Source organism: Dermochelys coriacea, chromosome 1, assembly GCF_009764565.3.
Source record: "Dermochelys coriacea isolate rDerCor1 chromosome 1, rDerCor1.pri.v4, whole genome shotgun sequence".
In the NCBI taxonomy this organism is placed as follows: domain Eukaryota; kingdom Metazoa; phylum Chordata; order Testudines; family Dermochelyidae; genus Dermochelys; species Dermochelys coriacea.
Genome location: NC_050068.2, coordinates 222,337,948 through 222,363,473, shown reverse-complemented (window position 1 = coordinate 222,363,473; position 25,526 = coordinate 222,337,948). Strand labels below are relative to the sequence as shown.

The window sequence follows — 25,526 nt, the reverse complement described above, 5'->3', positions numbered from 1 at the left end:
TATCAGAAAAAGATATTTTAATGATAAAATAAAAGTGGCTTTCCAACCGGCACTATGTCTTGTGATCTTATCCTGTCCTTTGGATGCTTCAGCACACTGTATACCATCTTTGAGGGAGGCATCTCCTTTTCTTACTAGTCTGAGGGTGGGAAGCAGATGCAGAACTTTCCCCATTATATTCTAAGTGTCATTATTTATAACCATCTTTTTCTTCGGCCCCTCGCCCCCAGCCTCCAGTGACTATCAGGGCCTCTTTATGCATACAAGGTCTGCCCATATGAATCTAGTTGCAGGGTCAAGGCCTAAAAAGGTAAGCAGACAAAAGGATACAACTAGAGCTGTTTGGAAAAAGCCAATTATGATTTTCACACAAAAAATTAAAACTTTTTACATTTCCTTTTTCCCCCCCCCCCACAAAAAAATGGCAAAATCTGATTCCCCTCCCCCCCCAAGAAAAACCCTGCTTTTTGTAAAATATTTCAGTTTTTGGTAAAAAGTTTTTATTTTCAAAATAAAAAAAATTTAAAACCTGAATTTTTGTTTATCACAGACTGGTTTGGTTTCTTTTTCCATTGGAAAAAAAACAAAAACAAACAAACAAACAAACAAAAAACACAAATTCAACTTTTGTGAAAATGTTTGTTCTGTTTGAAAAGCTATTTCTTTCATTCAAAAAATGCTTTGATGAAAACTTTTCAACCAGCTTTGGATATAGTATACACGTACAGTTGTCCAGGTGATGACTGGCACATATAGTTCTGGGGGAAAAGGCTTTTTATGCTATGTAAACAAACAATCATGCAAATACTCCATTACCTAACCATTATTATTACTTGGCTCATTGGTAGAAGGGACTCTCTCAGAAGGCACTAAATATAGCAAGGATAGCAGCCTAGAGGGCTAGTACAGATGTCACCTCCCTCCCCCACCTTTCACATTGCAAACATTATTGCATGGTCTCCCTGAATTCTGCATTAATGTTCTGCCTCATTTCATATAGTTTGAATCCAGATCACCACGTTACATTTTCAATGGCAGTTTTTGCAAAGGCATTCAGTCTGGCTCTGAGAATTCTCTCTCTCCAGTAAGTCTTCTGCACACTCAAGAAGTGATTGATCAGATTCAGAGGGTTCCCTGGCCTCCTTCCCGGTCCATGTTCTATAAAGACAGGCACATCCCAAGATTTCCCACCCCTCTCCTCCAGATTTTTTTCCTGCCCATTAGTTCTAGTCTTTGAATATATTGCACAACATTGTCAGGTTTATAATAAAGTCAGGCAAAAAGATTTCAAAGAAGGTGCTGAGCATATGATTGTAATTAGGAGGTAAATGGGCAGAGGTAATAAGTGCATATTCAGTTAGGTCACACTTCCTGATGGCCAGGTAAATAAAACCAAAAAAAGTGAGTAGTTCAAAAATGTAGTTACTTGTTTTAAGAAAAGAAGTACTTGTGGCACCTTAGAGACTAACAAATTTATTTGAGCATAAGCTTTCATGAGCTACAGCTCACTTCATTGGATGTAGTCACGAAAGTTTATGCTCAAATAAATTTGTTAGTCTCTAAGGTGCCACAAGTATTCCTTTTCTTTTTGCGAATACAGACTAACACGGCTGCTACTCTGAAACCCGTTAATTGTTTTGTTACTCTGAACCTTTCCTCTGGTTTTTTATTCACAAAGCCCTGTGGACTGTAAATTCTCTCTCAGAAAGAAGAATTGCCAGAAATCATAATATGTCATATAACTAAGCTGGTTATAAACATACAGGTCAGGTTCTGTACTCCAACAGGACCCCTCACATTGCTCCAATAGCAGAAATATGCCATGCAGCTGAAGGAATTCCCCCAACGTAAGGCATATCCCCAGCATGGCGGAGAGCTGTCAGAATAGCTTTTAGCAACCAGCCTCGGGTAGGACATGTGTTGGGAAGGAGGGGAATGATAAAGTATATGTGCTTTGATTAGTTCCAGCCCCCAGAATACCCCCTAGATGGCCACTACATCGGAATGTAGATTACAACTACCCTGTGAAGCTACTTTAGCTTGCACTGGAGACCTCAGAATATGTGGAGGTGCAACGATGGCTACTATTTTCCTCCACCACCAGCCCATTCTTGCCCCGCAAGTAGTCTTTGGGAAGAAAACAGAAATCTGACACATGCTTCCCAAACTATTTAAATATATGTATGTGTGTGTGCTGATCCTTCTTCCATTGAGGTTAATGGAATACTAATGGGAGCAGGATCTGCCCTATGATGGTGCTATTTCAAAGCAGCTGCATTTTGAAAGCTTGTGTTGAGTTTCCAAGTAGTGGTGCTGCCTCAATGTAATGATAAGGAAGGAGATTTTCAAAAGCAGAGCTGGCAGTTAGGTGCCTAATCCTCAATGATTTTGAAAATCATCCCTAAGAACACAAACTATTCTTCATGATGCTGGCCCAGGATAACAGTAGACAGCTTCAGTAGGAATCTTCCATTGCCAGCCAGCATGCCCATAATATACATGAGTGTTAAATGAAAGCTACACGAAAAATGACTCTTCAAATGGCAATATTAACAGTGTGTGGCACTTCAGTAAAATAACTATTTCAGTATGATGGGACACAGCACATGGACTGAAAAAGAAAATCCATGTTTAACAGCCTTAATATAATGCTTATCATCAAATGTCACAGTCAATTTTTAATGTAAATGAGTTCTGGGGGGAAAAATTGAATTTTGCCATTGACAGCGCCTCCAGTGAATTAAAGCCATCAGCAAAAAAGTTCAAATTTATTCACAATGTAAGCAGAATCAGAATGAGCTCTACCCTGACATCTGGTGGTGAGATGTGGAAAAGGACTTCAGGGGCTGATCTCATTTGCATGGGCACACCCACCCTGCGTAGCATGATGGACTTCTTGCCCAAATGGTCGCTTTGGCTGCTGTGGGATCCTCAGTCTCTTTGTTATTGGGGCACGAGTAATAAAGGGTTGTTATCCTGGTTATGTGAATCAAGGACAGTAGAACTGTACTTTGCATTTTATGACGGAGGGACTCACCCTCAACTAAGTAGCACTTGCTAGGCAAGGGACATGGGTTCCAAAACTTACTGAATTGACAGGGGCTAGGAACAGGTATGTGTACCTGGTAGTGTGATAAAAGGGTTAGAGCAGTGTAAAGTGGTCCTAAAAGCCCTGTATGTAGAAGAGGAGGATTTCTTCCAGCATACATAGTCCAGTGCCTGTAGTAAAGCGGGCTTCTGAGGAATCCTTCACACAAGCCCTAGTATGAGGGGTGTATTGGGGTGGAGCACAAGTGGGAGAGACATGTCAGGGATTGGACTGCAGCACACAGCACTGCAAAAATTCAGGGCAGTGATCAGGCCTACAGGGCAACCTGGCGAGACTGCTGTAACTTAGACACCCAGGGTTGTCTACCTTACACTGGGGACCTCTCCAGCTCCCACAGCAGCCTTGGATTAGGTGGGCAAACAGGAAATTTAAAGTTACCTTAGTGCCCCATTCCCTTGGCTGTGAGTTCAGTGCTGTGTTCCTCTGAGAGTATCCTGCAAGACACTAACAGCTTTCCTGTGAACTGCCAATTTTAGAACCCTGTGTAAATAATGTATTGAGATTTATGACACACAGCATACACATAGGTAACCATTCATATTTCAGCCTTCAGTATTTCATGAACTATCCTTATCCTCACTCATTAGCAGTTAAAGAACAATACTAGCATGCTGTATGTATACATTACAAAGAGTCAGTGGGGGAAATTTACCATTGTCTGAATCATTTTGCTTTGCTAATGTTTTACACTCATTTTGCTCTGATATAAATGACTACACAAGGCATGAGGCCCTAGCACACTAGTGACCAGTGAACCTCTGGCCTGTAGCACTATGATGTCCTCTCTACATGGCGGGATATAAAAGTGGCTGTAATGGTAGTTACATGTAAGCAAGATGATTCTGCCCACAAAACCTAAGAGCTGCCAGATGGCATGCTGCTCATCTGTCACCATCACTGAACCAAAATCCTGCTTCATGAGGAGCCCTAACTGCTCCAGGGTTTTCTGCTGGGTAGTCACTCACTCCCTTTTGAGAGGAGGGACACCAATTAGTGCTATTCCAGCAGTCACACATCCATGGCAATTTTTAATGATATGGTTGCTAAAGACAATGCTTTGTCAAACAGTCAGGAAACAAGATCAGTCAAGTGAGCATGAAGGTGACACCTCTGACAGATCACCCAGCAGCAACTACTGTGGGATGTCCAAGGAAGAGATATGGGGTGATTGTATAAGTCTTTACTTTAGCAAGTTAGTCTTTCATGTTCCTAATCACGTGGCTTCTCTATCATTTACTGCTTCTTGCTCAGCACCAGAGAAGGGAAGGGATAGACTGTAATGATCTCATTTTGCCTAAGGCCCACTGACTACAATTTAAGGTACATGATTTTCAGTGGAGTCTACCTGCACAGAGCTCAGTTGTAGGACCAAGGCTGAAATTATTATTTAAGGTCATTTGCTCTCCAGACCCTTCCTCCTGCCCCCTATTTTCCTAAAAATAAAAGTTCAACTGAGGAAAAATTTCCTATCAAAGGGTGAAATTCATTCCTGTGAAGAGGGTCACCACAAAAGACTGTACACCACTTGAATCCCACTTATAGCCTCACAATAGTGCATAAATGGCTTTAGGAGATGCCTAGGTCTTCTTTTGACCCTCTGCACATGGAGGAATTTCACCTAAGAAGATCTGCTGTAGCAGATTGTAGAACAGACACCTCAGGGAAATTCCGAGAGCCCCACTGCTTGGAACATTTAAACTTAGAGTAGAAAAAGTGCTATAAAACATTCCCCAGGGACCAATTCTGCACTGGCAGGGGATAGATTAGATGGCTTTTCCATTACTAGGTCTTGTCCATTGCTAATAGCTATTACTTATTTTTCATAACTCTGGGCCTTCCCTCTCCTCTTACTCCTTTTTTTGTTCCTTGGGGCTTTTCATAGGGACAGGAAGCATATAACCAGGTGCTTTATAACTGGGGGAAGTAATTTAAATATACCTAGTTCTTTTCACCCTTCCTCATAGGTCAGGTTTTCTCAACTTTTTGTATAATTTTTGTTGCTCTCCTCTGGACTCTTTCTAATATGTCTACATCTTTCTTTACTTGTAAATATCACTTGTCACACTAAAGAGAAAAGGATCCATAGTCTTCATAATATTTAAAAAAATATTAAAAAACCTGAGGACCTTGCACTTACCACTTGTTTCATTTTTTCAGGACAAAACAGCTGTTGATGATGACAATATTTCTAAGTCTCTGCACACACTGTTGGCTCTCTTGTGTTTCTTCAAGATTCACCTGAAGGGAACAGTAGAGATGCCATGTGAGCTAGACACTTTCTGAGAAATCCTGATTTACAACATAGCTAATGAAGATGAAAGCAGTCAGAAGATATTGTGGCAAATGGCCAATATTATTGTGGGGATCAGGGCACCACTCCTTCCCCTATTCTTGGGCTTCACTAGTACCCTGGAGGGAGAGAGAAGGGGAACAGGGAAGGGACCCAGGTCTGCCCCCTACTCTGGTCCCAGATCCTTCAGCTTCACAAGCTTCTTACTCTCTTTCCCCTTGGGCAAGGTTTCTCTCAGTCCTCTGTACTGGGGGAGTTCCTCTACCCTGCTTGGGCAAGGTCTCCCTTTCCCAGGTCCTCTGATTCTCTGGTCAACAATAGTACAGCTCCAAACTACAGTCAGCTCTCCTTCCCTCCTCCTGGCTGACTGAAGCACAGGGTTGGGTGGGGGAGGGGGGGCATTAGGTCTCAGGTGGGGCCTTAATTGGCTCCAGGTGCTCTAATTGTCCTGTAGAAACCTCTCCTTAGTCCACAAGGAATTAGGCTCTGAGCATCCTGGGTCTTATATACTTCCCAGCACCCAATATGATCACTCATCTGCTGCCCTCTAGCCCCGCTGTATCATCACAATATTTATAACTTTATTGGGTTTATGATAAAAGAAGTGGATCACGAAATAATGTGGAAGGAGAAGTAAATCTCCATTGCAAATGATTAATTCTGGTTCTACACAGTGTTGCTATAGCTGGGTTGGTCCCAGGATTTTAGAAGGACAAGATGAGTGAGGTAATATCTGTTATTGGACCAACTTCTGTGGGTGAGAGGACCAGAAGAAAAACTCTGTGAAAGCTTGTCTCTCTCACCCACAGAAGTTGCTCCAATAAAATATATTACCTCTCCCACCTTGTCTCTCTAATTCAGTTCAGTCATTTCTGATTGTTTTTCTGCAAAAAGGAATTTAAATATTTCAGTGAGCCCACATCTGTTGGGCACTGAGACTGGGTGAACTGTTTAGGAACAAAAAGAAAAGGAGTACTTGTGGCACCTTAGAGACTAACAAATTTATTAGAGCATAAGCTTTCGTGAGCTACAGCTCACTTCATTGGATGCATAGATAAGCATCAGTCCAAACTTCTGCCCAGCACTCAACATATGAGGTCGATCAGGTATGAATCTATGAACATTTGGATTGTTGTCTTTCCTCTTGCCTGTTTTCATTATGAAAATTATAGTCAACATAGCTAAACCACTTTGGCCTATGATCCCCTCCAATCTCATATACACTAGTAAGCAGGTATAGTCCTGTTTTGAGTGAGAAACACACAGGGACAATTTAGCTGCACCCTAATTCAGAATGGCATCCCTATTCAGGAAGGGTTCTTAAGCAAAAGTACTCTTGACTTTAGTGAGACTTAAGTATGTGCTTAATGTTAAACATGTACTTAAGTGCTTTCCTGAATTAGGTCCTCTGTAGGTGATGCATTTTTCTTCAAGTTAGTACTAAACCCAATATCTCAGTGTCATGTTAGGAGGAACTATGCTCCAATGGTTGTTATATTTTAGGTCCTGATATATATTATATATCAGGACCTAAAACCAAGATCCTGATGACTTGTGGTCATTAAAGGTCTAGCGGAACTTTTTCCAAGAATAAAAGCATTGATACCAGTGTTCTGGCAAAACCATTTTTGAAACATGTGTGTGACACAGATATGATGATTTTCCTTCATTAACCTGGACAAACTTTACTGAATTAAGTTAAACCTTATTAATTAAGTTTAATATTGATGGAGTCCATTGTATTAAATGAATGGCTGATGTATCCTTGTGAGACAGGAACTGCATGTATTTCCATGGGAAAGATAAATGCAGCTCCTGTAGGAACTGAAAACAGTGTGGAGTATTTAGGCAGGTTCACTCGGGTTCTCACACCACCAGAGAAATATCACCACAAAGAAAGGATTTTTGGATTTGGGGACAGAGGAGTTAACAGAATTGTTCTATACCATTAATTTGTAGGCCTCCATGACTATGGTAGCCCCTCAACCAGTTCTCTATTTTGTTACATAACAATATGCTGTTGAATTTATATTGACTTGAGGCCTTCTTTCTCATTCAGAAAACAGACAGGACCTAATCATGGGCAGCAGGTGAAGCTTTCCCTGGGGGTGGTTAGCCCCCTGTCCCACCTCTTCCGCCCACGGCCCTGCCCACACTCCACTTCTTCTCTGCCCCGTCCCCACCCCTTCTCCGCTTGCTGCATCCCACTGCGAGACATACCCCCACCCACACACTTGCCACTTGCCTGTGGCTTGCCTGGTCACCAACCCATCGCGAGACCCCCACACCCGTCTGCAACTTGCCTCATCACCTGCTTGCCGCTCACATGGTCACTGGCCTGCCATGTGACCCCCACTCCCACCCGGCCTGCTGCTTGCCTGGTCACTGGCTCTCTGCATGACTCCCCCCGCCCACTACTTGCCTGGTCACTTGCCCACTGTGTCTCTTCTCACCCCTCAGCTCCTGATGGGGAGGGGAGGGGAGGAGACGAGGGATACAGCAAGCGGTGGGGGCCTCCGGAGAGTGGGGAGTGGAGTGGAGGAGAGGAGGAAGACTTACCAGGCAGCAGGTGGTGGAGAGCTTGGGGAAGGGGTGGAGTAGGGAGGGGAAGAGGCGGGGCACCATGGCCCAGATATCCAGCAGTGGGGTGGCGGCGGCGGTTGTGTCAGGGGACACTGAGCCTCCCCTTGCCTCTTATATCTGCTGTCCATGGCCCTAATCCTTAAGGAAGGATTGGAAGGACTGAGGCCCCATAAAACTGAGGTGCTTGTTCTAAATGAAAGCTGTTATGAACTTATGACCAAAAATATCCCAAAACGCCACCTAGATGGGACTTGAAGTACTGTTCACGGGCCAGAGCCCTATTTGGAGTGAGGGTTGATCTCTGGTCAGCTTATTAACATGTATGTTGGTTCATTTATTGTTTTCTCTGTAATGCTTTTACCCTAAGAATATATGTGCTCACTAAGGAAGGGCTGTGTGGTAACCTAACTGTAGTCAATAACACCATTTATCATCCCTGAGGATAAAGGCAAAGCATGCCTGCTTAGTTAGTCTATCTGTTTCTGGGGATATCACAGTGTAGGCAGGGAGTTGTGCAGCCTTTCATGATGCAGAGAGAAATGGGTGTCCACCCAAAAGAAGTGACAGCCAGAAGCCCGAGAGAGGGGGAATACAGGGGAGGAATACAGATGTAGTTGCCCTGAACTGTGACCTATCTGGTGATAACAGTGTGAATTGCATAAGTGCCAACAGTGTTGAAAGCAAGTACTCTAAGAGTATGTCTACACTACAAAATTAGGCCAAATTTATAGAAGTCAAATTTTTAGAAAGCAATTTTATACAGTCGATTGTGTGTGTCCCCACTTAAACCCATTAAGACCATTAAGTCGGCAGAGTGTGTTCACATACCGAGGCTAGCGTCGACTTCCAGAGCATTGCACTCTGGGTAGCTATCTCATAGTTCCCACAGTCTCTGCTGCCCATTGGAATTCTGGGTTGAGATCCTAATGCCTGATGGGGCAAAAAACATTGTCGCGGGTGGTTCTGGGTATATGTTGTCAGGCCCCCATTTCCTCCCTCCCTCCATGAAAGCAACAGCAGACAATTGTTTTGCACCTTTTTTCATGGGGTTACCCATGCAGATGCCATACCACAGCAAACATGGAGCCTGCTCAGCTCACCGTCACCGTACATCTCCTGGGGGCTGGCAGACATGGGACTGCATTGCTACACAGCAGCAGCTCATTGCCTTGTGGCAGCAGATAGTGGAATATGACTAGTAGCCATCCTCATAGTCTCCTGGGTGCTCTTGGCCGGCCTTGGTCAGGTCTGTCGGGGGTGCCTGGGCCGACATGGGTGCTCCTGGCAGATCACAGTAAGGTCTGTCAGGGGTGTCTGGTTGGACATGGGTGCTCCTGGCAGATCTCAGTAAAGTCTGTCAGGGGCACCTGCACATAAATTGGAGTGACTCAGGTCATTCTCCTCTTTAAGTTTTGTTTAATGGAGATTCAATGCTGCCTGGACTATTGGCAGAGGGATAGCTCGGTGGTTTGAGCGTTGGCCTGCTAAACCTAGGGTTGTGAGTTCAATCCTTGAGGGGGCCATTCTGCCTCAGGCTTCTCTCCCAGCCAGCAGCACCATCTACTACCACCTTACCCCTCCCTCCATGAAAGCAATGGCTGACAATCGTTTCATGCCTTTTTCCATGCGGGCGCCATCTTGCTGTCAGCATCGTCATCCACCCACTGCTTCCGCTGCCACTCTGCTCTCCTGCTCATGCCATTCCACGGCAAGCAGGGAGCCCACTCAGATCACCGCAACAGTTGTGACTGCTCTAAACACCATGCGCATTATCATGCAGTATATGCAGAACCAGAACCGGAAAAAGCAGGCGAGGAGGCGACAGCAGTGCGGTGAGGAGAGTGATGAGGACATGGACACAGACTTCTCTCAAAGCATGGGCCCTGGCAATTTGGCCATCCTGGTGGCAATGGGGCAGGCTCATGCTGTGGAACGCTGATTCTGGCCCCAGGAAACAAGCACAGACCGGTGGGACCACATAGTGTTGCAGGTCTGGGATGATTCCCAGTGGCTGTGAACTTTTCGCACGGGTAAGGGCACTTTCATGGAACTTTGTGACTTGCTTTCCCCTGCCCTGAAGTGCAAGAATGCCAAGATGAGAGCAGCCCTCACAGTTGAGAAGTGAGTGGCAATAGCTCTGTGGAAGCTTGCAATGCCAGACAGCTATCAGTCAGTCGGGAATCAATTTGGAGTGGGCAAATCTACTGTGGGGGCTACTGTGATGCAAGTAGCCAATGCGATCACTGAGTTGCTGCTATCAAGGGTAGTGACTCTGGGAAATGTGCAGGTCATAGTGGATGGCTTTGCTGCAATGGGATTCCCTAACTGTGGTGGGGCCATAGACGGAACGCATATTCCTGCCTTGACCAAAGCAGCCAGTACATAAACCACAAGGGGTACTTTTCAATGGTGCTGCAAGCACTGGTGGATCACAAGGGACGTTTCACCAACATCAACATGGGATGGCCGGGAAAGGCACATGACGCTCACATCTTCAGGAACTCTGGTCTGTGTGAATGGCTGCAGCAAGGGACTTACTTTCCAGACCAGAAAATAACCATTGGGGATGATGCCTATAGTTATCCTTGGAGACCCAGCCTACACCTTAATGCCATGGCTCATGAAGCCATACACAGGCACCCTGGACAGTAGTCAGGAGCTGTTCAACTATAGGCTGAACAAGTGCAGAATAGTGGTAAAATGTGCATTTGGATGTTTAAAAGTACGCTGGTGCAGTTTACTGACTTGGTTAGACCTCAGCAAAACCAGTATTCCCATTGTTATTACTGCTTTCTGTGTGCTCCACAATATCTGTGAGAGTAAGGGGGAGACATTTATGGTGGGGAGGGAGGTTGAGGCAAATCGCCTGGCTTCTGATTAAGTGCAGCCAGGCACCAGGGCAGTTAGAAGCGCACAGCAGGGTGCACTGCGCATCAGAGAAGCTTTGAAAACCAGTTTCATGACTGGCCAGGCTATGGTGTGACAGTTCTGTTTGTTTCTTGATGAAAACCAACCGCCTTGGATCACTCTACTTCCCTGTAAGCCAACCGCCCTCCCCTCTCCCTTTTGATCACCACTTGTAGAGGCAATAAAGTCATTGTTGTTTCAAATTCATGCATTCTTTATTAATTCGTCATACAAATTGGGGGATAACTGCCAAGGTAGCCCGGGAGGGGTGGGGGGAAGAGGAAAGCACCAGGTAGGGTGGGGGAGGAGGGGAGGATGGACGGACAAGGCCACACTGCACTTCAAAACTTATTGAATGCCAGCTTTCTGTTGCTTGGGCAGTCCTCTGGGGTGGAGCGGTTGGGTGCCCGGAGGCTCCCCCACCATGTTGGGCATCTGGGTGAGGAGGCTATGGAACTTGGGGAGAAGGGCGGTTGGTTACACAGGGGCTGCAGCAGTGGTCTGTGCTCCTGCTGCCTTTCCTGAACCTCAACCATATGCAGGAGCATATCAGTTTGATCCTCCAGTAACCTCAGCATTGCATCCTGCCTCCTTTCATCATGCTGACCCCTCTTGTCCTCTCCCTAGTCCCTCCTGTCCTCATGTTCATTTTGTGCTTTCCTGGACTCTGACATTGTCTCCCTCAATGCATTGTGCTGGGGTCTTTCAGCATTGGAGGCCTGCATGAGCTCAGATAACATTTCATCACGAGTGCGTTTTTTTCAGCTTCTAATCCTTGATAGCCTCTGGGACAGAGATGATAGGGGGAGCATTGAAACATTTGCAGCTGCAGGATGGAAAAAAGGGAGATTAGTCTTTAAAAAGAGACATTTTAGAGAACAATGGATAGATTCTTTCACAGTGAACCAAGCTGTTAACATTACTTTGCACGTGTGCTTTCTTTACAAGGTCGCATTTTGCCTCTTATATCAAGGGCCTGCCGGTATGGTGTGAGAGATCACACACGCACGGCCAGCAGGCAACCGTATTCGGCTTGCAGGCAGACATGGTAAGCCACAGTCTTTTGGCTTCTTTAACCTTCCCAACATGTGGAAATGGTTTCAAACAGCAGCACCCTCATTTCACATACCAAGCACCTGTTGGGCTGGCCCTTTAAAATGGGTTGGCCATTTAAAAGGAGGGGCTGCGGTTTTTGGGTTAACGTGCAGCACAAACCCAGCTAACCCCCCACCTCACCCCCCACAAACACAATTCTCTGGAATGATCGCTTCACGTGGGTAACAGCGGGGATGATTTCTGTTCAGCTACAGGCAAACAGCCCAACAGGAACGGCCACATCTGAATGTCCCCTTAATAAAATTCCCCCATTTTAACCAGGTGACCATGAATGATATCACTCTCCTGAGCATAACACAGAGAGATAAAGAATGGATGTTGCTTGAATGCCAGCAAACACTGGGACCATACGCTGCCATGCTTTGTTATGCAATGATTCCAGACTACGTGCTGCTGACCTGCTGTGGTAAAGTGTCCTACCATGGAGGACGGAATAAGGCTGCCCTCCCCAGAAACCTTTTGCAAAGGCTTTGGGAGTACATCCAGGACAGCTTCATTGAGATGTCTGAGGAGGATTTTTGCTCCATCCCCATACACGTTAACAGACCTTTCTAGTAGCTGTACTAGCCGCAAATGCATCCCAAGTCTTCAGGGCAAATTAATCATTAAACATGCTTGCTTTTAAACAGTGTATTATATTTACAAAGGTACACTCATCAGAGCTGCCTTCTCCACCTTCAAGGTCCGGGACCCCGGGTTGGGAGGTTGGGAGGGTATTGGCTCCAAGATGATAAACAGTTCCTGGCTGTCGGGGAGAACGGTTTCTCTGCTTGCCTGGTGTGCACTATATTCAACCTCCCCCTCCTCATCATCTTCCTCGTCCCCAAAATCCTCATCCCCGTTGCGTGAGACTCCCCCCTTGCAGGAGTCCATGTACGGGGTGGGACAGTGGTAGGGGAACCCCCTAGAATTGCATGCAGCTCAACATAGAAGCAGCATGTCTGGGGCTCTGACTCCGAGCAGGCATTTGCCTCTTGGGTTTTTTGGTAGGCTGGTCTAAGCGCCTTAAGTTTCACTTAGCACTGCTGCGAGTCCCTGTGATAGCCTCTGTCCTTCATGCTCTTGGAGATTTTTTTCAAATATTTTGGCATTTCATCTTTTGGAATGGATTTGTCTCCCCATACAGTGATCAGATCCAGTACCTCCCATTCAGTCCGTACTGGAGCTCTTTTGCGATTCTGGGACTCCATGGTCACCTATGCTGAAGAGCTCACCACACTGGCCAAACAGGAAATGAAATTCAAAAGTTTGAGGGGCTTTTCCTGTCTAACTGGCCAGTGCATCTGAGTTGAGAGTGCTGTCCAGAGCGGTCACAATGGAGCACTCTGGGATAGCTCCCGGAGGTCAATACCATTGAATTGCGTCTACACTACCCCAAATTCAACCCAGCGAGGTCAATTTCAGTGCTAATTCACTCATCGGGGAGGAGTACAGAAACCGATTTTAAGAGCCCTTAAAGTCGGAAAAAGTGGCTTCGTAGTATGGACGGGTTCAGGGCTAATCCGATCTAATGCTGCTAAATCTGACCTAAACTCGTAGTGTAGACCAGGGCTAAGAGGAAAAGCAAAGAGACAAAAGTCTCAATTTTTGGGGAAAAAATTGTGAAAAGAGAGATGGGGGAAATGAATTTTGAATAAATGAAGAAAAATCACCTAGTTTAGCTGTGCAGAGAAAGGCAACTCAACACTGAGGATCGGACAAAGACATAGCAAGTAGATTTGCAGTAGTCTAATGACCAGACAAGAAATTATGGTTCAGAATTACAGGGACCTTCCAGCCCACTGGAAGAGGGTTCAGTAGGTGGGGGAAATCTAGGCGCCAACAGCCTGGATGGAAGCAGGGAAGAGGTGGACAGAACCAGCAATTATGTTCCATCCAGATCGAGTGCACCACTGCCACAGGAGTGGTGGACAGATCAACAGTTAGAGTAGGAGGAGCTGTGTCTGGAAAGGGACTGACTGCATCTGGAAATCCATCCGCTAGCACACTGGAAGCAAGAGCGACCAGATGAGGAGAGGCAGCATCAGTACGAGAGAGAAGAGGAGCACCAACACCAGAACAAAAGAGAAGAGGAGGATAGGAAGAATCAATATCCGATTGATAAGGAGAAACTGCACCTAATCCCTAGGTACCTGTGCCAGTGGGTGTCATAGACTTCAAATTATCTGCTTGCTTTAGGGCGGGGAATCACATGGATGTGTTTCTAAATGCTTTTGAGGTGGGGTGTGAATTGAATAAAGTGGGAAGGAGGACATGGTTCAGAATCTGGCTCTACTACTATCAGGGACAATGGCCTTGGACGTTTTCATCCCCATGGACAGGGAGAACTATAAAGATTATGACTGATGTAAACAAGCTTTGTAACAGAAGTTTAAACTGACCTATGAAGTGTACAGGAGATGGTTTTGGGACGTACAGGAAAAAGGGGACATGCCCTATGCTGAGGTTTCATTTCAGAGTAGGGGTTATGTAAAAAGATGGGGAAACTGGCTGGCAGATTACCACAGTTGATGAGGCCTATGAGTTAATGGGTTAAAGTTTCAGAGGTAAAAGCCTTCACTCCATCTCAGCCAGATTTCTTCACAGACCCAGGAAGGTGCAGGGGTGCTGGTTGTAGGTGCATTTTTAAAAGTTCCATAGTCTTTGCTTTGGGGCAAAGATATTGTTGCTTTGAAAGCGGAAGGGGTAAATTTGGCCCCCTCAGCTAGATTCAGACCAGCAAGAGACTGTTAAGACAAAATGCAAATTAAATGCCGGGAGGAAGAGGGGTGGATTCTCCCTGCTACATTGGGGATGTAACATCAAGTTACATCCCCAATGTACATCACCTGAGGGGAGAAGAGTGACAAGACCTACTGACTTGAAAGGAAATTCTCTGGGTCCTAAAGCCCAGAACAGACAAGTAAGCTTTCTGCCTACTAGGGAACCAGAGGCAGTATAAAGAATGGTGATGACTGTTGCTCACCAAAAGTAGGGACACTGAGGCAGCTGGGGTACATTGCCCACTCCAGGGTGAGAAATGTCCAAGTAGAGTGTAAGATTGCTTCTTGGAGGATAACAAAGGTAACTACAGCTAGGAAGGAGGGGGGATGTCTTCTCACAGTCTCTGATTGCCTGATTGTCCTTTACATTTCCACAGACTCTGAGCCTGGTGGAAGAGGGAATTCTGTTCAGTGCATGGGGAACAAAAGGCCATGCCAGTCGGATGGAGGATTGATATTCCTCTTCCTTCCCCCAGAGAAGCTGAGGATAGGCCATCAGAATCCGTGGATCCTGACCTTCAAGGAGGTGGGGCCAGACAAGGTTCAAAGAATCGTCCTTTCCTGATCCTCTGCTGTTAAAAGTGCTTGCATGATTAAGAGCCACTTCACAGGGAGGCAGCTCTATCTTATTTCTCCCTTTGGTACAAAGAATGACTGCTTGTGATACTTCTAGAAGTGGTGGGAAACCTCAAGCCATCACTGGGGCACTGACCACTTTGGGGACAAAGGGCCACCATGCACTCACTCTAAGAACTAAATGGGAGGTGGAAGTGGAAGGACTAGGTTTCAAGTTTATACCCAAAGATTTGGGGTAACAGTGATAGGAAGGGGTATGTGAAAGCACAGTCCCATAAATTCTAAGGCAAGAAATTATACAGGATGGTTATTAAATGACTCTGTGTGAAGCTCTGAATGACATATGACATTATGTTGAATGCTTGTTATCTGAATATTTGAAATGTGAAATTATGAAAGATCATGGCAGAAATGCCATACAAAGAATAAACCTGTCAGCCAACAAGACAATGGTTTCTCTAGAATACTAGTCAGCACCTGTGTTATACCCTCTTCTTCAGGAGGGAGCTGTGACAGATGTGGTAATTTTTTGCATTATTCTTGACAAACCTTATTTGCAAGGAATAAGTCTATCCACTAAACATAGGATTGATCACATATTTTCCTTGATATTGCATTTATGTCAACAGTGAACTATGAAGTTACAAACACAGAAAAACTAACTACAGCGATTTAATTCCCATGAGTTTTATGCCATGTTTACATACAATTTATCTTGTATTTAACATCCTCCAAGTCAGAAGCAGGATTTGGTTTGCCAACCTTCTCACTTTTCAGTTCAAAAAAAATAATACAACAAAAACAACCAAGACTATTTATAGATTCACATTAGAAATGTTTTAAACTGTCAGATAGGACTGAGCAGAATCTGCAAAGTTCGGTGAAAAGCACAGCACCAAAATAGTAGGAATTCCTGCAGACCAGGATTGAAGCACATTGTCTGACAGGCGAGAAACAGGACTAATTGGGCCAAGATGAGATACAGAATGCCCTACACACAGACACACGGTCTAACTTCTCCCATTAAACTGTTTGATTATTGCTTTCTCCTCACTCTTGTGATTTTCCCTACCTTGCTGAATGAGGTTTCTTTTAACGTATTTGCACCAGTTTTTCAACTAGTTTTCCAAAATGAACACTTTCTCCATCAGAATCAAGTCTTGCTTTCCCTGGTTTTACTGGAGGTCTTCTTGGAGGACCAGAGAACCTTCTCAGTCCTGAACTCAAGGGGCAGAGGTGTTTGAATCTTCAATGAGAGCGCTTTTTTAGTCTTTCCTCAAACATACTTCTTATTCAGGCCTGTAACCTTGTCTTCTTGAGTCACAACTGAGAATACCAAATTCAGGACAAACGGCTGAGAAATAGGGCAGACACACCCCAAAACTGGTGGTTATTCTCCCTTAAGGTATACCAAACCAGCAACAAAGGTAAACGTCTGTTTCACCACACTGGCTAACAAGAAGTCAAAACAGCAGTTTCCTTAGGCATTCCAGTCTTTGTATCACCACCAAAAACACTAGACTTTAAGATGAGTGGTTTTTTACAACCAGTTTCATCAAATGAAAGGTTCTTCTGATCCCAAAGGATCAGCCACACACCCACGTCAATATAAAACTCAGATCTTACCTAATAATCATGCTGTTGCCAATCCTTTAGTATCTAAAATCTAAAGGTTTATTTTTAAAAAGAAAGAAAGAAAAGTGAGAGTTAAAATTGGTTAAAGGAATCAAATACATACAGTAATTGCAAAGTTCTTGGTTCAGGCTTGTAGCAGTGATAGAATAAACTGCTGGCTTAAGTCAAGTCTCTGGTAGCTTCCAAATGATTGGAAGGTCCTCAGTCCCTTGGCTAGAATGCTCTCATTAATATAAATTCATAGTCCATAGGCTTGATCAGGAAAGAGGCAAAATGGAAGTGTTTCCAGGGCCTTTTATAGCTTCTGCTATGTGGAGGGAAATCCATTGTTTCAAACACAGCCCTCAGCACAGCTAGTGGAAAATTACAGGTAAAAGATGGAGTTTGGAGTCACATGAGCAAGTTACATGTCCATGCATGACTTCGCTTAGCATAGCAGGAAATCATTATCTATACTCCAGACAGAACGTTCACAGGATAGTCCATTCAGTGTAGATGGGGGACTTCCATTGTGTGATAAGTGTTCTTTTGATGGGACACTTAACTTGAATAGTCCCTTCAAGATGTGCAGGCTAAATACTTTGTGGGCAGTACCCCAGGAGCAAACATATTTGAAATATAGGTATAGAGCCAAAGCTTATAACTTCAAATATAAAAATGATACATGCATACAAATAGCATAATTATATTCAACAAATCATAATCTTTCCATAGACACCTTACTTGACAACCTTTGTACAAGATTTGTTGCAATTATATAACAGTGGTAGCAACAATGATCTACATGGTCATATTTTATCAGATAACATCACAAGGCCCATCAATCTTGATATTGAAACATGGCAGAGCATAGTAACCAGAGCCTGCTTTTTGCAGTTGCCTGGTCGGCCTGTAGTCAAACTCTACCTTTTAAGATGGAGAATGATCTTAGTCTCTGTAGCCACACCATGTCTGTGATATTTTTGCTCATTCCTGGCCAATAGATTACGTCTCATGTCCTCCTATTACATATTTTCATCTCCATGTGCCCTTCAAGAGTGAGCTTTAAAGCTTTTTTTCCTTAGTACAAATGCAAACCCTATACACCTTTCTTTAAGGAGAGAGCACCATCTGCCCTGGAGAGCTCATGCCTGGGAGGTACCTAGTGCTGAGGCATCAAAGGGTTTTGATGTGTATAACATGTATGAAGGACAAAAGCTCTCATGCTGTGTTGGAGCAGCATGTATTTTTCCAACATGTGAGGTGACAGAGCATCCAAGTAGTTTACCATGTGGATGTCTATGGCAGATTTATTTTCTGGATCCTGACCTAGCTGGGTCTCATCCCATGTCCTGCACAAAGTATTGGCTGCAATTAAATGACTTTCTGGAATGAATCCAAGATTTCTGAAGCTGTGGTAAGAGTCTTTGAATTCTAGCTGTTACTTACCAAAGACCCTTCTTTGAATTGGTTAACAAGGGTTTATGATCGATTTCAGTCACAAATGTTTGTACACAGACATCAGTGTGAAAAGCTTCCTAATCAAACGTGATTTCCAGAGTTTTTTTTATTTGTAAAAATGTGTATATGGTTTTGGAAGGCTCTGGATACATATGCCACAAGTCTCCAATTGCATACTTTCCTTTTACAATAGTACAGCACCTAGTCCATATTTAGAGGCAGCCATAGAAAGTGTTGTAGGGCAGGCGATGTTGAAATATTTTTGTGTGGATTATGGGTGAGTAAACTTTTCAGTTCTTTGTATTCAACTTCATGTTCCTGTTATGTTTTGAGGATCACCCACACCAGTAACGGGTTCTTTCACTGCCTGTCATGTAACATTGGATGCCTTAATGCTATGCTGATGTGACTCAGAGCCCTAACCAGTCTATAAGCATCAGGATCTCACCCTGGCTTCCACCAGCCTAGTTATTCCTCACAGGGCAACACCTTCAACCCTTAAGGGCCCAAGTCTACCCAAATCCACCTACCCTGAGTTCTTAACTGCCAGACACTCAGCCTTTTCCACTCTGTTTCATCACCCCTCAAAGGAATGAAACCTGCCTGCAAGTTGTCAGTTCACTTGGGGACACACACTCCATACAGCGTACACACCACAGACCTGCTTGGGGTAAAAATAAACAAAAGGTTAATTTAATATAAAAATAATAGATTCAAAGATGAAATAATAAGGGAAAGCTAACACATACAAGCTACACAGAAAATAAATATAAAGATGCAACTTCAGGCTTTATACTTCTATATTAACTAAATTCCTTTTTCTCATATAAGTTACTTATTGCCTCTGAGCAGTTTCCCAGCATGCCCTCTGTCTTAGATGAGATTCAGTGTTTCACAGACAGCATCCTATTTAGATGTTGGCCCTCAGTTTCTGGATAAAAATGTCTCAGACCTAAGCCTGTTTTTAAAAGTTTTTTTCTCTTGTCATTGTGACTCATACTTATTCAGTATGGGGAGAATTCCCATCTTTCTTAGGGCTTGTCTACACATAAACCACTACAGTAGAGAATTCTCCTGTTGACCTAGTGCTATCTACACTGGTAGTTTGGTGGGTTTAACTGCATCGCTCAAGGGTGTGGCTCTTTAACACCCCTGAGCAACATAGTTATATCAACATAATTTCTTAGAGTAGGCCAGGCCTTAGTTTTTCCAGCACTAGGGTTTTCTTTTCAGTCTCAAGTTGTTTCATTGTTTTCCCATTAACTTTAATGGTCCACCATTGTCTCCTCCTGGCTGGACCCTGGACTTGTTGTTGGTTTGTGTAAACAACTAGCCTGGCAGGTGCCCCATCCTGCCATGAGGTGTACATGAAATTGAAGTACAGGTCATGAGCATAGCATTCTATATACTTAAATATACAGATTTATAACCACAATTTTTATACATATCTCAAACTGACCATCAAATTCAGAACATTACAAGCTTTCATAAAATACCTTACTTGGCATATTGTGATACACACTAACATTGTGTACGATCAGTTGGTTCACTTGCTTAATCTTTTGGGTTCATATCCCCTGTTTGCCCCTTGGGGTATCTGCACCCTGATTGTCACAGCTCATCAGTCAGGTTATCAATGAGTTTGCCTCAAAAAGTCACCATATCGAGAGCCATGACTATGCTAGAAGCAGTTTACCAGTATAAGAATACCAGTGCACAATGCCAGTGAAGTGCTCCTAGTGTGGAATGTGGAATTGAAACCAGGAGTCCTGAGTTTATATTTTCTTCTGTTGCCAGCAAATCTCTGTAAAACCCACTGGCAACGCATGTTTGTCATCCCTGTCTAAAGAGTGGTCCACATGGAGGGTAACAACCTACTACATCTACTAGTTACTCTAGATGAAGTGGTAGAGGTCTCTGCTGTGGATCGAAAGGTCCCAACCCTCCTGATGACCCATATGTATGTTCTATAGGGTAGAATGTCTGTTTTTTCAGTTTGCTTTTTTTTAAAAATAAGGAAATTACACGCACACACACATACACCAGTTACAGAAAAGAAAGTTACATTTGCAAACTCCAGTGCTCAAAAGTTAGGATATTCCTGAGTGAAGTCTTTTGTGCATTCTTTATTTGGCCCCCTTGTTCTTAACTTTTGAGTGTTTGATTTTGTAACCTTATCATTCTTTTAACATAGTTTTGTTTTTTGCTTTGAGGTGGGCTGTGGGGTTGAGAGGATGTTTGCATGTAAAGTATAATAGTTCATTAGGAGCCATCATTCATTGAAATAACAGCAGCTGCATTATCAGAGAGAGATCATCGAACAGCTGGAAACATCTCTGTGCAAAAGGAAACAGTGACTGTTCACCTTTTCCCCTGCCTGAGGGTTTTGGTTTTGATGTTTTATTTTTTTAAATTTGCTATCTCCTGAACACTTCATTTGCATCTGCCCAAGGCAGGGAGGGATGGTGAAGTTAGCTGTATATTGCTCCTTGACAATGTACCAGCTCAGAGCCAATTTCAGTGTGTCAGCTCCAGAATCTCTCCTCTTCTTTTATTTGCAGAGGAGAACTCTGAAGTTATGCATACCAATCTCTGAGTTTCATGATCAATTCCTAAATAGGTTTGCTTTCTGTCTGTAGGTTATTCATAAATCATTCAAAATCTCACAGGTACCATTTGTGCACACTGGTGTGGTCTCATTTCAAGTGTAAAGCATTGCCTTTTCCCATTCTTCTTCCTTATGCCTTAACTAGAGTCCTAAAAGGAACAAACCAAGTAAATGGTTATAAATTCCTTCTGTATGTAATCCCAATACTAATGATTGGCATGCACCTAAAGACTATTATTCAGTTTAAAAAACCTGTTAGAATGTTAAGGCATCATCACAGGGAACTTGAAAGTCAGGAAATGGCCAGGTTTAATTCCACCCCTTTGTGTGTATGCATTACAATGTAGTCTTTAATTACGTGATCACTTTTTTTTCCCCTGCAAGACTCCTGCCTTATTCTAATTCAGATTGAAAGCCCACTGAACTCAGTGGTAGGCTTTCCTATGACTTCAGTGGGCAATTGGATCAGGATGTCATTACACCAACTGCACAGTGTGCAGTGAATGAAGAGGCAGTTAAATATTTTTATCCTTAATGTTCAGGGAATGGAGATTCTGCCTCTTTGATCACACACCATCCATCCTGCTTATACTGAATGAGGCATGGAGCTCCATTGCTTTGTTCACTAGACAACATTCCCTCGTTCATTACACACTGACCATCCTGCCCACTAAGGGGCCAGATGTACTTTTAGTTACGGTGGTTTACATTAACTCCATTGACATCAATGGATTTCTCCAGGTTTACACCATCATAATTGATCATAGAATTTTGTGCCATATAAGGCACCTGTGTCCTATTTACATCCTAACTTTATACAGCACATACCATCCAGTCTGTGCATGGAATGAGAGATGCATCATAAGAGAAAAGAATAAATTAAGGTGTAATTGAAGACTGTATTGTAGTGTGTGTGTGACATTACTCAGGGTACAATCTGGATTGATGAGCAGCTGTGTCCCCTGAGTTCTCAAAGTAGGGTGCCTTTTACACTGTTTTGCTTTGAAATTTACCACTCCTGATCTGCTCACACACAGTCTCCATCATGTAAGTTACTCCCAATTGTATTGTCTGAGTGCTATAGCCAGCCGTTCTTGAATTACATTGCAGAGCAACACCAGCAAATTCACAGTCCCAGACTTTCCCCAGAAATGTATGTCTTGTACTGCCCAGTTCTCTCCTGGACAATACAAGCTCATATAAAGTCATCATTTTATTAATAAAAACTGATAGGCACAAATCCTCTTGTCCCAACTGGAACTTCCCAAACACTTCAATCCAAACAACAACAACAAAGAAAAGAATAAAAACTAAACAACAAAAAAGGAAAGAGCTATAGAAGTTAAAAGAGAATGCAGAAAGAAGTCCAGCTTCAGAGTGTGGGGCTATCCAGTTTAGTGCATTCACTGCATCATGTATGATTACCTGCCCTATGGGCAGGTGAAATATGTGTGCATTCGGTACAAGGTGCTCCTGGTCCTCAGAGACCATATATGGGCTGTGGAGATCAGAGTGGCTGAATTGGAGGTGCTAAGGGAGACAGAGAAGTACATAGATGAAACTTTGTGGGACACAGTAGAACGGTCCCACCCCCAGTCTGACAGCCTCTGTGCTGTTCAGGAGGATGAAAGTCTCAGGGAAGGAGAACATCAAACTGGAGCAGAGGGAAACAATCCCATAGTTGGGACCCTCCATCCAGATGATGTCATGGTATCCTCTCACACTGAGATTAAATCTCTGGGGGAGGGAACTCCAGTTATTAGGAAGAGACAGGTATTAGTTATGGGGGATTTGTTCATTAGAAACATAGATCAATGGGTTTGCAGTGACCAAGAGAACTGCATGTGACTTGCCCGCCTAGTGCAAAGGTTGTGGATTTCTCGAAACATCTAGATAGACTTATGATTAGTGTTGGGGAGGAGCCAGTGGTCATGGCATATGTAAGTACCAGTGACACAGGGAAGGATAGGAGAGAGGTCCTTGAGGCCAAATTTAGGCTGCTAGGTAAGAGATTGAAGTCCAAGATCTCCAGGGTAGCATTCTCTGAAATGCTCCCAGTTCCACGCACAGGGCCAGTTAGACCGGCAGAATTGCAGGGTCTCAATGCGTGGATGAGACAATGGTGTAGGAAGGAGGGGTTTAGATTTATTAGAAACTGGGGAACCTTTTAGGAAAGGGGGAGCCTATACTGGAAGGATGGGCTGCACCTAAACCAAAATGGAACCAAATTGCTGTCACTTAAAAATAAAAAGGTCATAGAGCTGTTTTTAAACTAAGGGCTGGGGAAAAGCTGACATCCCATGGGGGGGATCTATTAGAGAATATCCATTATGTCCTAGTAAGGAGGAGAGGGTAGAAGATTATAAAATACAGGTAGGATCTGATAAACAGTCAAATGACAAAGAGTCTCATTCAATTACATCACATAATGGCAGACAGCTAAAAAGTGAAAAATTTTAAGCGCTTATATACAAATGTTAGAAGTCTAAATAATAAGATGAGTGAACTAGAGTGCCTCATATAAAATGAGGATGTTGATATAACAGGCATCACAGAAACGTGGTAGAATGAGGATAATCAATGGGACACACTAACACCAGGATACAAAATATATCGGAAGGACAGAACAGGTCACGATGGTGGGAGAGTGACACTAGATTTGAAAGAAAGCATGGAATCAAATTAAGTAAAAATCTTAAATGAACCAAATTGTACCATAGAATCTCTATGGATAGTAATTCCATGCTTGAATAGTAAGAATATAGCAGTAGGGATATATTACTGATCCCCTGACCAGGATGGTGATAGTGACTGTGAAATGCTCAGGGAGATTAGAGAGGCTATAAAAATCAAAAACTCAATAATAATGGAGAATTTCAACTATCACCATATTGACTGGGTTCATGTCACCTCAGGATGGCAGAAATAAAGTTTCTTGACATCTTAAATGGCTGCTTCTTGGAGCAGCTAGTCCTGGAACCAACAAGAGGAGAGGCAGTTCTTGATTTAGTCATAAGTGGAGCACAGGATCTGGTCCAAGAGGTGAATATAGGTGAATTTCTTGGTAATAGTGACCATCATATAATTAAATTTAACATCCCTGTGGTGGGGAAAACACCACAGCAGCCTACCATGGTAGCATGTAATTTCAGAAAAGAGAACTACACAAAAATTAGGAAGTTAAACAGAAATTAAAAAGTACAGTGCCAAAAGTGAAATCCCTGCAAGCTGCATGGAAACTTTTTAAAGACTCCATAATAGAGGCTTAACTTAAATGTATACCCCAAATAAAAAAATATTGTAAGAGAACCAAAAAAAGTGCCACCGTGGCTAAACAACAAAGTAAAAGAAGCAGAGAGAGGCAAAAAGGAATCCTTTAAAAAGTGGACATTAAATCCTTGTGAGAAAAATAGAAAGGAGCATAAACTCTGGCAAATGAAGTGTAAAAATATAATTAGGAAGGCCAAAAAAGAATTTGAAGAACAGCTAGCCAAAAGACTCAAAAAGTAACAGCAAAACATTTTTTAAGTACTTCAGAAGCAGGAAGTCTGCTAAACAACCAGTGGGGCCACTGGACGATTGAGATGCTAAAGGAGCACTCAAGGATGATACGGCCATTATGGAGAAACTAAATGAAATCTTTGCAACAGTCTTTACGGCTGAGGATGTGAGGAGATTCCCAAACCTGAGTTATTCTTTTAGGTGACAAATCTGAGGAACCGTTCCATATTGAGGTGTCATTAGAGGAGGTTTTGGAACAATTAAATTAAACAGTAATAAGTCATCAGGACCAGATGGTATTCACCCAGGAGTTCTGAAGGAACTGAAATGTGAAATTGCAGAACTACTGACTATGTAACCTATCATTTAAATCAGCTTCTGTAGCAAATGACTGGAGGATAGCTAATGTGATGCCAATTTTTAAAAAGTGCTCCAGAGGTGAGCCCAGCAATTACAGGCTGGTAAGCCTAACTTCAGTACTGGGCAAAATGGTCAAAACTATAGGAAAGAACATAATAGCAGACACATAAATGCACATAATTTGTTGGGGTAGAGTCAACATGGTTTTTTTAAAGGGAAATAATGCCTCACCAATCTACTAGAATTCTTTGAAGGGGACAACAAGCATGTGGACAAGGGGAATCCAGTGGATATAGTGTGTTGGACTTTCAGAAAGCTTTTGACAAGGTCCCTCACCAAAGGCTCTTAAGCAAAGTAAACTGTCATGGGATAAGAAGGAAGGTCCTCTCATGGATCACTAACTGGTTAAAAGATAGGAAACAAAGGGTAGGAATAAATGGTCAATTTTCAGAATGGAGAGAGGTAAATAGTAGTGTACCCCAGGGGTCTGCCCTGGGATCAGTACTATTCAACATATTCATAAATGATCTGGAAAAAGGGGTAAAGAGTGAGGTGGCAAAATTTGCAGATGATACAAAACTACTTAACATAGATACGTTCAAAGCAGACTGCGAAGAGCTACAAAGGGATCTCACAAAA

At 43.3% G+C, this 25,526-nt stretch overlaps 1 long non-coding RNA gene across 6 annotated transcripts in view; it reads right to left on the bottom strand.

Annotated features, from left to right (window-relative positions):
• LOC119849905 overlaps nucleotides 1-25,526 on the bottom strand; it is a 67,323-nt gene that overhangs the window by 11,091 nt on the left and 30,706 nt on the right. For all 6 annotated transcript variants that reach the window (XR_006281527.1, XR_006281522.1, XR_006281529.1 and 3 more), the window contains exon 4: nucleotides 5,247-5,347. This is a non-coding gene — a long non-coding RNA (uncharacterized LOC119849905). The remainder of the gene's footprint in view (nucleotides 1-5,246; nucleotides 5,348-25,526) is intronic.